We start from the raw sequence: 14,204 nt of genomic DNA on the forward strand, positions 1-14,204 counted from the left end.
GCCACCGAGCCATCTGAACTGCCAAAGCACTTCAAAGGCCTGCAGGTCATTTATCTTCCCCCGACGCTCCCAATGCTCAGCCTCAGCTGAGTGCCAGTGATTTGTTATGACTTGAGAGCTGGCTGACAGACAGGCCCTCTGTAAGGCGGAGGAAAAAGGAATCCTTTTTGTCACACTATGAAAACATCAATGTTGCCATAATGGGCTACAACTGTCAGCGGAGGCCAGCACCTGACAGTTGCGCGGCCTCGCTAATTTGCAGTCCCGGTGACTTGCACTTTTTGGGATTCGGATGGGGTGTCGCACACAAACGGGACGCCATCTGTTGTTCGCCGCTGCAGGGCGGACGCACAGAGAGAAAGAGAGCGAGAGAGTGGAAGGCTATGCTAATTGAAGGCGCCTCGTCATTTCGCATTAATCGTCGAGCCCGCGTGTCCTTTCTTCTGTTGTCAGAGCCCAGCGACCGCGAGAAAAATAGCTCGCACGAGGACGGGGAAGGATGATAGGGCTCAGGAATGCCGGTCCAAAGACAAGGCACAGGATGAGATAGAGCGAGGAAGCGGTGCTCGGGGGAGAGAGGGAAAAAGGTGAGGGTAGGGTTGAGCGAGTGAGCAGTGGTGGCGGCGTCTGTGATGGGAGAAGGGGGGAAGAGAGGAAAATCAGATCTTTGTTTCCTTTCCCAGGCCATGACATGATTAATCGTTTTCTTCTGATCTAATTTTGGAACATGAAAAACAGCACATTTGTCTTGAAGAAAAATGGTGTGCCGAGCCGTACAGATGGAAATTTCGAGCCCCGAAAAAGATTAAAGTGAAATTCCACCCCTTAGAACTAATCACGAGTTGTAGATTATACTGTCGTCTTAACCAGATGGTGGGGTTTGATTCGGCGGACCCTTCCTCATATTAATGAATGCTTGACTGTTATATTTGACTTTGGTAAGTGAAATGTCTATCAGGCCTAATGGACTGCCAGCCCAAGCAACACACGCCGCCGCACCTCTGTCTGCACTTCCTGCATTTTTCATGCCTTCCTCACTATGCAGAACACTGTGCTTCCTCTTCCACTTCTCGCTCTGTGCCGCTGCCCTCCTCACTCGTTACGTTTTTTCTTCTTCTTCTTTTTCACACGGAGCGTGGCGAACAAGAACAAACTTGTGTCCACAGCTAATTTCCTTCCATAGGTTAGGGCCATAACTCTGGACTCGCCAGCGTCACCTGGGGCAAGGAGGGACGGGAACTCGATAGTAATGTGATTAGGCTCCCGGTCAATATGGCTGCATACACAGCAGTATGTTAACCAACCTAATTATGAGAGGGGTGATAAAAGGAGAGTGGGTGGCCGACTGCCCTTTGGCACCGTACTTTCCATTGTGGAGACGCTCGCTCGGCGTGCACGTACAGTCATCTGTTTTATTTGGAGATGGGCTCGTTTTTCACACTTGCCACGGCGAGATAACAAATGCGCTGGCATTTGTCTCTAACGTGACAATTTTAGAAGAACAATTTTTACATCGGGCGCACAACATCTTGTTTATCTTTTTAGTAGTCGGGTGACAGCGATGTTTATTCATTTGCATTAATGCCACCATCTGTGGCAGTTTCCTAAAGTTTTGCAGGATATAATTGCCATTTTATTAGCATACTTGTTAATTGCAGTCGACCCGCCACAGTGGAACACAGTTCAATGCCTGACATTGATTGACGTTCAAGTTTTTAGAGTTTCACTTTTTAGGAAGCATCTTTTCCTTGAAAAAGAGAATGAATGGCATGTGTATAACCATAGTTAGGGATGGGCGAGTACCGATACAACGTATCGGTATCGTGCCAATACCTGGTCTTATTTCAAGATATCTGTACTTGGGGCGACCGATACTGGTATTGGCCCTCTTGTGGCCATTTTACTGTCAGGAAATAAAATATTAGAATAATAGAAAGTTTCCTTCATGCATTTTTTTTTTTTTAAAGAAAATTGCTTTATTGGGATATATAGGTCTTTATTTAAAATAAGTTATCATTGTTTTTTGGGGGGAAATTTTATGTATCAAAAGTACTAGTGGTATCGGTACTAGTGGTTATGTTGGAGGGTTGAAAGAATCAGAAGTCTCTCTGGCAAACCAAAACAAAGTGATTGCACAAGCAATAGATCAATTTAAAAAATTAAAAATAAAGAATATGCGGAATGTATCCAGCTCAATGTGACTGAGTAAATGTAGCATTTATTGTGAACAAAATACTACAAAAGAAAGTTAAAAGTATGTTGCATTAAAACCACTCTGACAATTAGAACAATTAATTCAAAAAGTTATCAAATGAAATAAATGCAATGTAGTGCAGAATAAAGCACATTCAGTTACCATCATATTTACTTATTTTTATTTATGGCCTAACAAAATATTTCAAAAATGTTGACTTTACAACTGCATTAACATAGGTCACCACTGTAGAAATGAAACTTGAGGTCTAAATCGAGACCCCTGCAATGTAAAGTGAATTAAATGTGTTGCCATCATAAAATCAATATTGACCGTGCAGGCATTTTTTTTAAACCAAAATTTTAACCACTTTGCAAAAACAGTACAAAAAATATGGATAATTGGATATACAATTGATATATTATCTGCTCATATTGAACTGCCGTCTCAGTATCCTTCTTGGGGTCACATGACAAAAATAATCAAGCTAAGGTCTCATGAAGCGTGGTGACGGTTTGAATTCCAGGTTTTGTTTACCGTACCACTATTCCTTGAGATCTGCATGTTTTCCGCTGGGCTTTTGTTTTTGTTTTGTTTTTACTGATTTTGACTCTTTTCCCACAGAAGAACAATATGGGAATTTTTTTTGGGGGGGGGGTTATCTCATGTTTTTATTTGATATAATTGACGCGAGAATAATATGGCTGTAACGCGTTGTAAACTTACTCAGCTTATACGTAACATTTTTAACATGAACATCATGCAAATTAACTTTCGATTGTGATTGGTTAGCTATGATCCAATCATGAACCAGAAGTGTTGACATCATCCACATTTTGCATTTTATTGGTTTAGACACGCAAATATGTCATGTCCACTGCAATCATCTATGGGTCCGAAGGGGTTTAGAGCTAAAATGATAAATAGCAAAATTTTGATTTATTACAGTGAACATGAAATACAATTCTCAATTTCTCAAGTAAAATGTGGGTCTGTTTGACAAAAAGTAATAATTCACAGCAGTTTACTTGACCTAATAAAATTTGACCCAAGACTTATTTTGGCCCCCAACTCAAAATTTGTGAAAGGTTGATCTATGACTCTTTTAGTTCAATTCCGAAGGACCTGGCACTGACTTTTGAGTGTCTAACCATTGTTCATTTGCTCCATCTGTGGGCCTACCTAAAGTGGACTGACTCATTTTGGCACACGGCTGAGAACTTGGAGGCCTTTTTCATCCCATCTCAATCCTGCACACCGCTGTCCACTTTCTGGCCCGTCCTTCGACCTTCTGTCCGCGTCTCGACAGCCAGAACGTTCAAATCTGCCCGTTGACAACTTTGCGTGGTAGGCCGCCACTCTCCTTGTTCGCTAATAAAGCAAAGGCAAATGTTTGGACAGGGCGGCAAAAGAAACCAAGGTGCGCAAGGGGAACGGAGCCAGCACAAAACGTTATTCATGACTACGCCAGAGCCAAAACAACAGCCCTCTGAAACTTGGACCACGTCACGGGCCACAAACATGACTGAAGGGAGACAGAGAGCGCACAACGCCAATATGTCACACGCTAAATAGTTTTAAATTAGAGGCTGTATACGCCTGTTGGAGACTACATTCATCATCCTCAACATTGGTCTGTTTCTTGCGAGCCTGGCAGTAAGAGCTTCCACATGCCAGCGTCTGCGCTGGGGAGAAACAGAATCGGGTTATCAGCAGAAGTTTACTTGTCTTTAATCAGCCTGTAGCTAATTACCAGGCTTCCACACCACCGTGGCCGTAAGTCATTAATCATACAGGGCGTCTGGGAGCTCTCAGCGTTGTCACCGAGCCGCGCAGCAGACAGGAGCTCCCTTTTCCACGTAGCCCATCCGGGTGTGAATTACAAGATGCCCCCACCGAAGGAGGCCATGTGTTGCGTTTAAACAAAACTTGCTCGACGGCTTGTTAGCATGTTTGGTCAGTCAAACCGATCCCCCGGGGCCCGGCGTCACAGGATGATGTCAGCGTTTATGTGGCGCTCTCACCCATCGGTCAACTTAATCACCAGTTAGCTTGTCGGATGTTGGGCTCGAAACTTTCCATTAGTAACATAAAGTGAAATTAGGGCTGAGGAATAAAATGATCATTCCTAGCGACGGGGTGATACATCATTCTGTCGGCGGTGCACCCCCCTCGCCCGACGGTGACGACATGTGGCTTTTCTTATTACACAACGGTCTCCGCAAAGGATCCATCAGCGGGATCCTTTTGCCCGTATGCCGGTTTAAAATGTTCATCTGCCTGACGGTCAGAGACGGATTATTCCGGTGACGTTTCTCTTGGTTGCGTCTAACCAGTTGCATAATAACCGGACTTGAGTGGCAGCGATTGAAGGTGGATGCAATCTCGGTCTGCAGCAATTCGCCATACTCATTCATTTCTTAAATGGTTTTATTTTTTCCCACGGAATGTATTTTAGTTAACGAAAACTAACAATAAAACTAAAATTCAAAAAAAAATTCGGTACTGAAATAAAATAAAAACGAAAATGCTTTTTACAAAACGAAAACTAACTGAAACTACATCATATGGTTACAAAACCAAAATTAACAATAATTATCACTATAGTGAAAATGTCCTTCGTTTTAGTCTTTGGTAATTAATTTAATACATCAGCCTTTGGGGATGATTTTAAATGTGATTTTAAGTACATTTATTTCGATATTAACCGGAATAAAGATGTTTGAAAGTGTGTCAGAACCACCTTAAAAACGAATTAAAACTAACTAAATTTAAAAACAAAACTCAAAACTAAATCAAACCTAACTAACATGAAAATTCCAAAACTATAATAACCCTTCTCTTTCCTCCCACAAACTTGAAACATGCGAGCTGCGAAAAGCAAAAATCTTCACATAATTATTGCAACTCCACAAAAAGATTTAGAATTTCAATTTCTTATCGATGCCACATGACTAGCGGATTTGGCCAGCCCCAGTGTTTTAGTCCAGTCAGAAAGCCAATTATTTGAGTCATGTGCATGTCAGTCACATAATTGTCATAATAATTCATACGATAAACCAATTAAAAAGGAATTTACTGGAACTAGAATTACTTCCTGCTTCCGTTTCGGAGAATCATGAGTAATGTGGTCCAACTAGCTTTAATGCTACGGTCGCTGGTTTACAGCTGTTTAACTGTCAATCAAGATAGATTTAGCATTCTTTAACCTTTAAATGGTGTTTCCCATTGTGTTAGCATAAGGGCTAAACTATGCGGTTGTTTTAAATCCACAATTTGTAGTTCTGTTTGTTTTGTTTGACAGTGAGCCTCAACTGGGAGTGGCAAACAGCTTGAAGCCTCTTTTTTGATGACTTGTTTGCTATATATAGCTAAGTGAGCTGAGTCACTGCCACCATATAGTGTTCATATCTCAAGTTTGTGCTTGCAAGTCGAGGCAGAAATTTGCCCAAACTCTCCTCCTGTAGACGTTTCCTGGCGCTGGCAACTGCCAATGAGTCTTTCAGGCTATTTTCATGCATCTCAAACACTCACGGTCGGCTGAGTGTCTCCATTGACCAAGTCCAACAAAACGAGCCTTTGTTCACCTTGGCGGTCACAAAGCACCATATGTGCGTACTATAAAATACAGTCTGTGGGTTTTAGGTGGATGTCTTGGATGTAAAGAATCGGCAATTTCTCCCCCGACTGTTGAGCACAAGGTTGCGAAGACAGACGGCGCGTCTTGTAAAAGTAAAAGACTTGGCGTCAAATGAAAGATTGTTTTATGTCAGAGCTGCCAAAGCTTTATGCTCATCATTTATCTTGTTACCGATAGATCAAATTCACTCGGAGGAAGATTCATGAAAATGTATGAGAATGTAAATGGACGAGTGACCCATTCATCTTCTTTAAAGTGGCAAATGTAACATGCTTCTCATCCCGGGTGATAAACTCGTACCTCACTCTTTTATGAAGGATTCATTGTCGATGGCGAAGGAGTCTTCTTGAATTCCATTACGCTGGCAGGTAGAGAGGCTGTGCCAAGGCGCACATCACTCAAGCTGTCACACACACGTCTGACCCCAACGTTTCCTCGTGCCATTTTGTCAAAGCGGCCTGTGTTTTGTCCAAAAAGTTGCACTCAAAGCCAGTTCCGCCTCTTTTTTTTTTCTCTTTGACATCTTTACTTCATGTGTTTTCATTTGATGTTGTTTCCTGCAAAATAACATCAATCATTCCATTTCCCTCCGGAGAAAAAAAACACAAATGTGAGTGATTCCCATTTGGCCTGCAAAAGTTGGATTTGAGAAGCCCGTGAGGACACTTGCACTAAAATTCAATATTTCTAATGGACACTTTGAGTGCTGAGTGAATCGTAGGCGCAAACCCCTCTCAAATAGCAGCTCGCATACAAACACATGGCCAGACAGAAACATACACACATTAGCCGACTGAGGTGCCTTATACTTCTTGTCAGTCCGACGGCCTGATGAAGTAATGATTAATACGGTGGATGTTTGGAAATGTAAACTGGAGCTGTAGCGCAAATAAACTCGGAGGGTTTCTCAGGATGATTAAATGGATGTTTCACAGCTGATTTGGCATGAAGTCCATGCTAACGCAGTCAGCGGTAACAACGAACCTCTTTTGACTGAAGTACAATGTCATGATGTGCGTTAACAACTATGTACGGCACATATTTGATGTGTTTAAAAACACTACATAAATGACTGTTATTGCTACTTTTCTGTTTGCAAGGACTACTTGTGGCATTTTAAGGCATTACAGAAAGCACAGAAAACTAGGTGGATTTGTTTTGACTAGCTGATATACTGTACTCATAATTTCCACTTTATAATGGCTCTCTTTGACCTACTGTCTTATAACAGCATGTGCTAAACTAAAATTGTTTCTAGTCTTTACGCTTTTCTGAAAAAACTCACCTAGTCGCATTTTTGTGCTCTTTCCGAAACAACCTAAGTTACCACAAGATGTCGCCAAAACCCTGTCTTGTTGTCAAAGAAGCATGCTGAAGTGATACAACTACACAGGGTGACAAGTTTTGTATGTCGAGGAGGAGCTAAGGTTAGCTTGGGTTGTTAGTGTTGTTACGGAGCGTCTTAAACTTAATATAAGCAATATACAAAATTTGGTGGGGAGCGTCAATTAAGTTTTTGGGTATCCCCACAAATAGAGGGGGGTTACATTAATAACCCAAGGTTGTTGTGATACTGGAAATAGTGTTTACAGACTTTACTCTTAACTACTTTTTTTATACTATAATACGCTACATATTTTGGAAGACGGTCCTGGCATTATAAAACATGTTGATTACTACATACTTTTATTAGCACATGCAGCAGACACCGATAATTTAATCATGTTTTTATAAAAAGAAACTCATCATAAGGCAGTGAAACGAGCTTGTCATTGGACGGCGACAATATGATGGCCGTTGTTTTATATGCACATGCAGCCCGTTGAAGACGATCAAGTGGCTCAATTTATATAACCACTGGGATCGTCTGATTAGGTCATTTATATGGAGGACAGGTTTATAACTGCTAACTTAACGTCATGTCCCGTAACAACTATTCCAGAAATCCGGCTGTAAAAGCAGACCGTAAATTCCATATTTTTGCTTTACAGTCACCCTAATCCATCTCCTGAGCTCAGATTTTTCAATAAATCTTTTTATGAAATGTGGGGGCAATAATGTCAATGGAGACTTCCCTAAATTTATCCTAAGAGCGAAGAGTGTCATGAATAATGTGCGTCTAAAATTCCACTCTAAAGCTTTTGATGAATCCAAAAAGATTTATTTGGATACTTGTGTATTATATTATATTATATTATATTATATTATATTATATTATATTATATTATATTATATTATATTATATTATATTATATTATATGTCTCTAAATTACTGTAGAACCTTCATTGTAAATTTGTAGAATGGTTACATGTCAAACAAAACTTAAAGTTAATGTGTGACGTAAACAAAGCAAAAATGTAGGATCATGATTAGATATATAATTTACATAGATAAACTCGCTACACAGTAGGCGCTAACATATATATATATATATATATAACGCTTTGCAAACAAGTTATTGGTACGTCTCCATTATGTCTACTAAACGGTGAGTGGATTTAATTTATTTTAGTTTTATTTCACAGTTTTTTACTTCAGCATACATTTTTGTTGTTGATGGCAGCAGTTTGAATCTGTAACATTAATTCCCTTTACATTTTCCCAATCTGTTTTTTTTTTTACAGTTTTAATTAGTTCCACTAATATAGAAATATTTGTAGACTACAATTTCTTTGACATTTTTTCTACATTGTCTTGTAATCTTGTCACTATATTCCAGATCTGTCATTTTTAAAGCCTTTTTAAAAACGTTTCATTAGTTGAAATGAACACAGAAGTTGTAAGAGTGAGATGCGAGGCGCAAAAATGTGCAATAAAAAAAATCCCATAAAATATAAGAGTGTGGCCAAGCATTCAAAGAAAATTGTTTTTGACATGTCTCTCAGTATTATGTTGGTTTGCTCTGGACAGGATCTGGTGTGAAGTGGATGTGTGCTATTAACAAGTCCTCTAGTCGGGGTCCCACCCCAGCATGGCTGCTTGTAAATGGCACTCTCTTATGGAGACAAATCACCCACCAGTTGGACTTTCAGTGGAAGGGGAATGCAGTCGGAGTACATAAATATAGCCCCTAGGAAGCCCCGCTAACCATGTGATACTCAAAAGATAGACTTTCCTTCGCCCCGAGCCAGCTTTCACTCCAGCTAACAGAAACACCTACAAGCTCGTAGTGTGCTCGGGCTCTATGGAAATTAAATCTGAAGCCTGCTCCAAAACAGTTTTCACCGGGCATGTTTAGCAGATGAGATGAATGAACCAATGAAAAGAAAGCAGGATGTTGGAGCAAACGTGTTGACAGACTGCAGCTTTGTTTGGGAGTTTCATGTGACAATTATCGTCAAATGTCTGCGGAGAAACGAACCAGACGTTGACAATGGAGAAATATCCCATTGCCAAGTTGATTTTTTTCATTTAAACCCTTCACAAGCCTGGTTTTGTTTCATTAGTAAGTGTTGTTTATAATACAGTAAATGTGTAATAGTTTTGGAACTAGCGCTGAAATCCTAGAACTTCACTACAAATAACAGCCACATACAGTTTCTTATTATATATTTTTTTATTTGGCAACCCAGCAGTTAAGTTTCACTGCTGCACCTAACGTGTTATCTGTTGTCACCACAAAAAAAAAAAAATAAAACATCAGCATCACTATTATTTTATTTTTAAGGTTCAGTTACGAGATGTTGTTGGTTTACTGTTCATTGTGGCTCATTGTCTCACTTAGCGTGACTGGATTGACAAGTTTGCTTCTTTTATCAAGTCTGTGTTTGAGCACAAATGACACGTTTGTAATTATACTGATGACTGTTGGTTGTAATTGTAATTATTATAAATTAAAAGCTATTTTTGTTTCCCCTAAGAAGCAAACAAAATGTCACGAGACTTAACTATGAGCCTAACTATCACACAACTCCATTAATCGTTAAAATTAGCGATGACGGCTTTGAAGTTCAAAAGTAAAGGCAAACAGGCAAACATTTTGTCTCGCTTGCCAGACTTTCCCCGCCGCCGCCGTATTTGTTCACAGCTGTCACTTTAGTTCTCTTTGTTTTCGCTTGTTTCACAACAAGCGGGCATTGTTCTATGCTTGCAGAGCAAACACATGCAAGCCCTCAAGCCTGTCAAAAGCATGCCGGCCACGTTGAAGCTCGGGAACAAAGCCTTCGTTCGCTGCCTCGTCGCAATTTTGGACGGTCTTCAGCTGTGCTTTTCAAACTTCTCTGCGCGTGGCTGAAATGTTACATTTGGCCGATCTGAATATATTCAGTACTGTGCAGTCTTTTCAAAGTCAACACAGGCCTTTGTTTTTTTTTAAGTGACTATCTATGGAAAATGTTTGATGAGTTGGACAATTTTTTGAGTGTTACTGTACAAATTTATTAAACCACCACGAAAATCAATCCATCACTATCATAAGTGGTTTAATATGAGCTCTTTCATTTCAATTTCACTGACCTCTTGACATTTTTTAATAGGAATTTCACACTGAGGTGAACTATTTAAGCAAAATCTTAGCCTGGTCACCGATCTCATTGTAATCCATCATAACATATAACCACTGAAACTCTTTTTTCTCTACAGAAATGCATGTAAATAATAACTATAATTTAACATCTTAACCCATAAATAATATTGTGCTGTACTATTTCTTCACTTTTTCTATAAAATAGTTAATGGGGAAAATCATAGATAACATGGATAATGGATTCTATTTTAACATTAAAAAATAGTTGATTATATAATACAGGGCAGCTGTTGCATAAATCTTACATTAGCTGATGGCCTACTTTGTTTCTCTATATGCAGGGGTAGGCCTACTCAAATACAGATCTTACAGAACCATAAATGTTTTTTTAAGAGCCAATGGTCTATGTATTGAGGTTGGTCAAGTTAAATGCAATAATACTGCAATAGGAACAAAATGTCATTTTCTTTCAAAATAACCACAAATATAGGAACTTGAAATTTCATTTATTTGGACACAATTACAAATAAATAAATAAATAAATAGGGTCATATGCTTAATTTTAACTGTCATTTCCTCTTTTTATTAGCCTTCAAACATGGCGTTCATTATGTCAGTCATGCATTCTTTTGTTATTTCTGAATGTGAGAATGGCTTCTTGTGCTTGGCAAGATTATGTGTCAAGAATCCTGCCAGCAGCTTGATGTGATGATTTCAGAGTTCTTTTTTTTCTTACCTCAAAAATTTTAGCAAATGTCTTGTAAGAAATCCTGATCTTTGTCTCAAAATGCTTCAAATTGCTTATAAAATGGCAGTAGTCAGAAAAAAAAAATGCAGCAAAGAATACAAAGAAATACCTGCTAAGGTAGCTGCAAACTGGGGGAAAAAATATACAGATTGTTTGCTCGAATGTTGTCTTTTTCCTTTATCATGCACTATCTTGAAGCCAGAAGCTTGTTTCTCTGGCAGCAGCATCAAAGTACATCTGTCAACACGTCAAGCATGTGATGTGATAAAGGTAACCAGCTTGACTAATATCTACTTTTCCCATAGTTCACGTGGCAATTTTTGCGCATTTTGGACTCTATTCTTTTTTTTTCATAGACAGCCGCAGGTGCACTTGGCGTAGAAACTCGCACATCTTCATTTTCGTGCCGGGGCAAGTCTACGCACTATGTTTGGGGATTTGGCAAACCACGCTATACCATGCTGGGTGTTCCAACGGACCGAGGACAAGTGCACTACACATTAGACCAGCTAAAAGCAGGTCTAAGTTGTGGCGCAGGTGGTGTAACGTGATTTTGGTGGATCACGCACAGACACATAATCGGGGGTAGAAGGTGGTCTACAAGTGCCCATTTTTACAGTGGACAACTTTACTTCATCTACAAGTGTAGATCTGTTTGCAGTTGCTTATAAAACAGTGCATTTCAAGTAGTTTACACCTGTGCAGAAGAGCAAATACTCCTTGCACATTCTGAAAAATAACAGCACCACTGCACCTACTGTACTGGATGCGCAATTACACTTTATTCTAGTGGGGGGGGGGGGGTACTGGGGTCACACGCGCCCCTCCCCTGGGATCGCACTGCACCCCTCCCCAGGGGGTCCCGCTCCCCTTTTTGAGAAGGACTGGTAAACTGTTAGACCATGTGCAGTTGTCTGTGTTCACTCTCACAACGGCACAAATTCACATTTCTACCAGCATGCATCTATGAAAATTAAAATAGATTGAAAATTCCAACCTTGTCCACATTTGGGTTTTGTGCTAGATTTGTGCTGGGCATGGAAATCGGACCCTTTAAGTCCAAATCAAGTGTGATTCTGGGTCAAAATAAGCCCCTCACTTTCAGCCGCAGAGCAGGATAAATATTTTGGAGCCACACCTCATGTGGCTGTGGCAATCTTTTCCTGATAGTTGCATCAAAGAGCCGCAAGGTGTTCCAGTACTAACACAAAACAAGGCTGAGCAGTTCCTGTTATGATGAAAACAATGGTGACATGGAACATTTTGCGGTATTACGGTTTATGTGAGGCCTCACAAAAACAAAAAAAGTGTTTTCCGACACAGTAAAGCCTCGACACTCCAAACATTTTGTAGTTGGGGCATAATCAGTTGTGTTTGCGCAGCTGTTCAAATATTCCATTTGTAAATTTGGTGATATTCCTGAGCGTCGACGCTCGAGATCGGGCTCGTCGACAGGCTTCAGCGTGACTGACACGCTCATCAAAATGAGAATCCTTCTCGCCTCGGGGAGCTGTGATACCTGTCAAACAGTGGATATCTTTTAATGTTCCTGTCTCAAATGCATGTCAGAGCAAATGCCAAGTCATAACATCAGTTATTGCCTGCATGTTCAATGCCTGATTTCTCTTATTTACCTACGGTTTGAAAACATCCCTTCACTTGTCTCCCACCTGCCTCGTTGCGGAGGGAATCGTTCCCGTGACAGCTCTTGTGGCTTCAAACTTTCCCTTGATTTCATCTGTTTATTTTTTATTTATTTGGTTTTGATTGACTCTTTCACTGCGCGGCTTTGCAAGCGCATTGTCGGGGTTGCGTCGTGCCTTCGCGTTTTAGAATGCTTCAAGCTCGGTTAATGCCTGCTGCTATCTTTCACACGGAAGAAAATTAGCAGCTGCAGACTTTAACAATGTGAATGTCACGAACATGAAGAAAACCATTTTTGTCTTTCAAAATTCATACTTTTAGTTTGTCTTCCTGTTTTGACAGTAGTGATGAAAATCATAAAAGATGCATGGATTGCGGGGACACGCAAATGATTGATTGTGTCAAAAAGCAATTGAGACAAAATGGAGTGCACTACTTGTCTGTGTCCACGTCACTTCCCATCCACTGTTTAGTGCCTTACATATATCCGCAACAAAAATATAAACCCAACACTTTTGTTTTTGCTTCCATTTATCATGAGATGAACTCTTCTTCCACATACACAATCTCACTATTTCTCTAAATCTAATCCAAATCTGTCATAGTGAGCACTTCTCCTTTGCCGAAAAAATCCATCCCACCTCACAGGTGTGCCAAATCAAGATGCTGATTAGACACCATGATTAGTGCACAGGTGTGCCTTCAACTGCCCACATTAAAAGGCCACTCGTTTTCTCCCCAGTCCCCACACCCCAAAAAATACAAATAAAAAATTATAAAACAAAACTGCACCTTTCAGAGTGACCTTTTATTTTGGGCAATTCAATTTACTTCGCTACATTTACTTGAGTAACTTTTTGAAAAAAAAAACGTACTTCAAAGAGTAGTTTTACCACACAATACTTTTTACTTTTACTTGAGTAGATGTGAAGAAGAAGTAATGCTACTCTTACTCCGCTACATTGGGCTCACTAGAGTCGTTACCCACCGCCCCATTCATGTATTAGATTGACCGTATTTTCACGTAAGCGCTCCACTTGAATGACTGTGTGGGAGCATTTCCGCGGACACATTGCTTATATACAGGTAATGCGGAACTGGTTGAAGACTGGCAGTCATGACAACCCAAAAGAGTCATCTGAAAGATGACGTCTTGGTGCTTTCGCTTTAAGAAACGGCCATGCATGGTCATTAAACTGGTAGGCAGCGCCAAGCTCGTTACACTACAATTTGTGAATGAATTGTGCATGCTTGGTGTTAAGACTTTTGTTTAATGGCCAAATTAATCTCTATGAGACTGTGACTATTGCGTGCAGTGCTTACACTAAGAAGAGTTCTATGTGAAGCTTGGGTAAACCGGCGCACGTTTGTTTGACTCGTGACGGGCAGAAGAAAGCCGTTGTGCGCATGAGCCAACCTTGCAAAGCATTATGGGTTATGTTGTTGATTACATTCAATTGCGATTATTGTGCGTCAGCTTTGTTGTAATGAAAAATTGATGTTATTTGAATT

Source organism: Leptonotus elevatus, chromosome 13 (assembly GCF_054856555.1).
Source record: "Leptonotus elevatus isolate MCC_2025b chromosome 13, RoL_Lele_1.0, whole genome shotgun sequence".
Taxonomy (NCBI): Eukaryota; Metazoa; Chordata; class Actinopteri; order Syngnathiformes; family Syngnathidae; genus Leptonotus; species Leptonotus elevatus.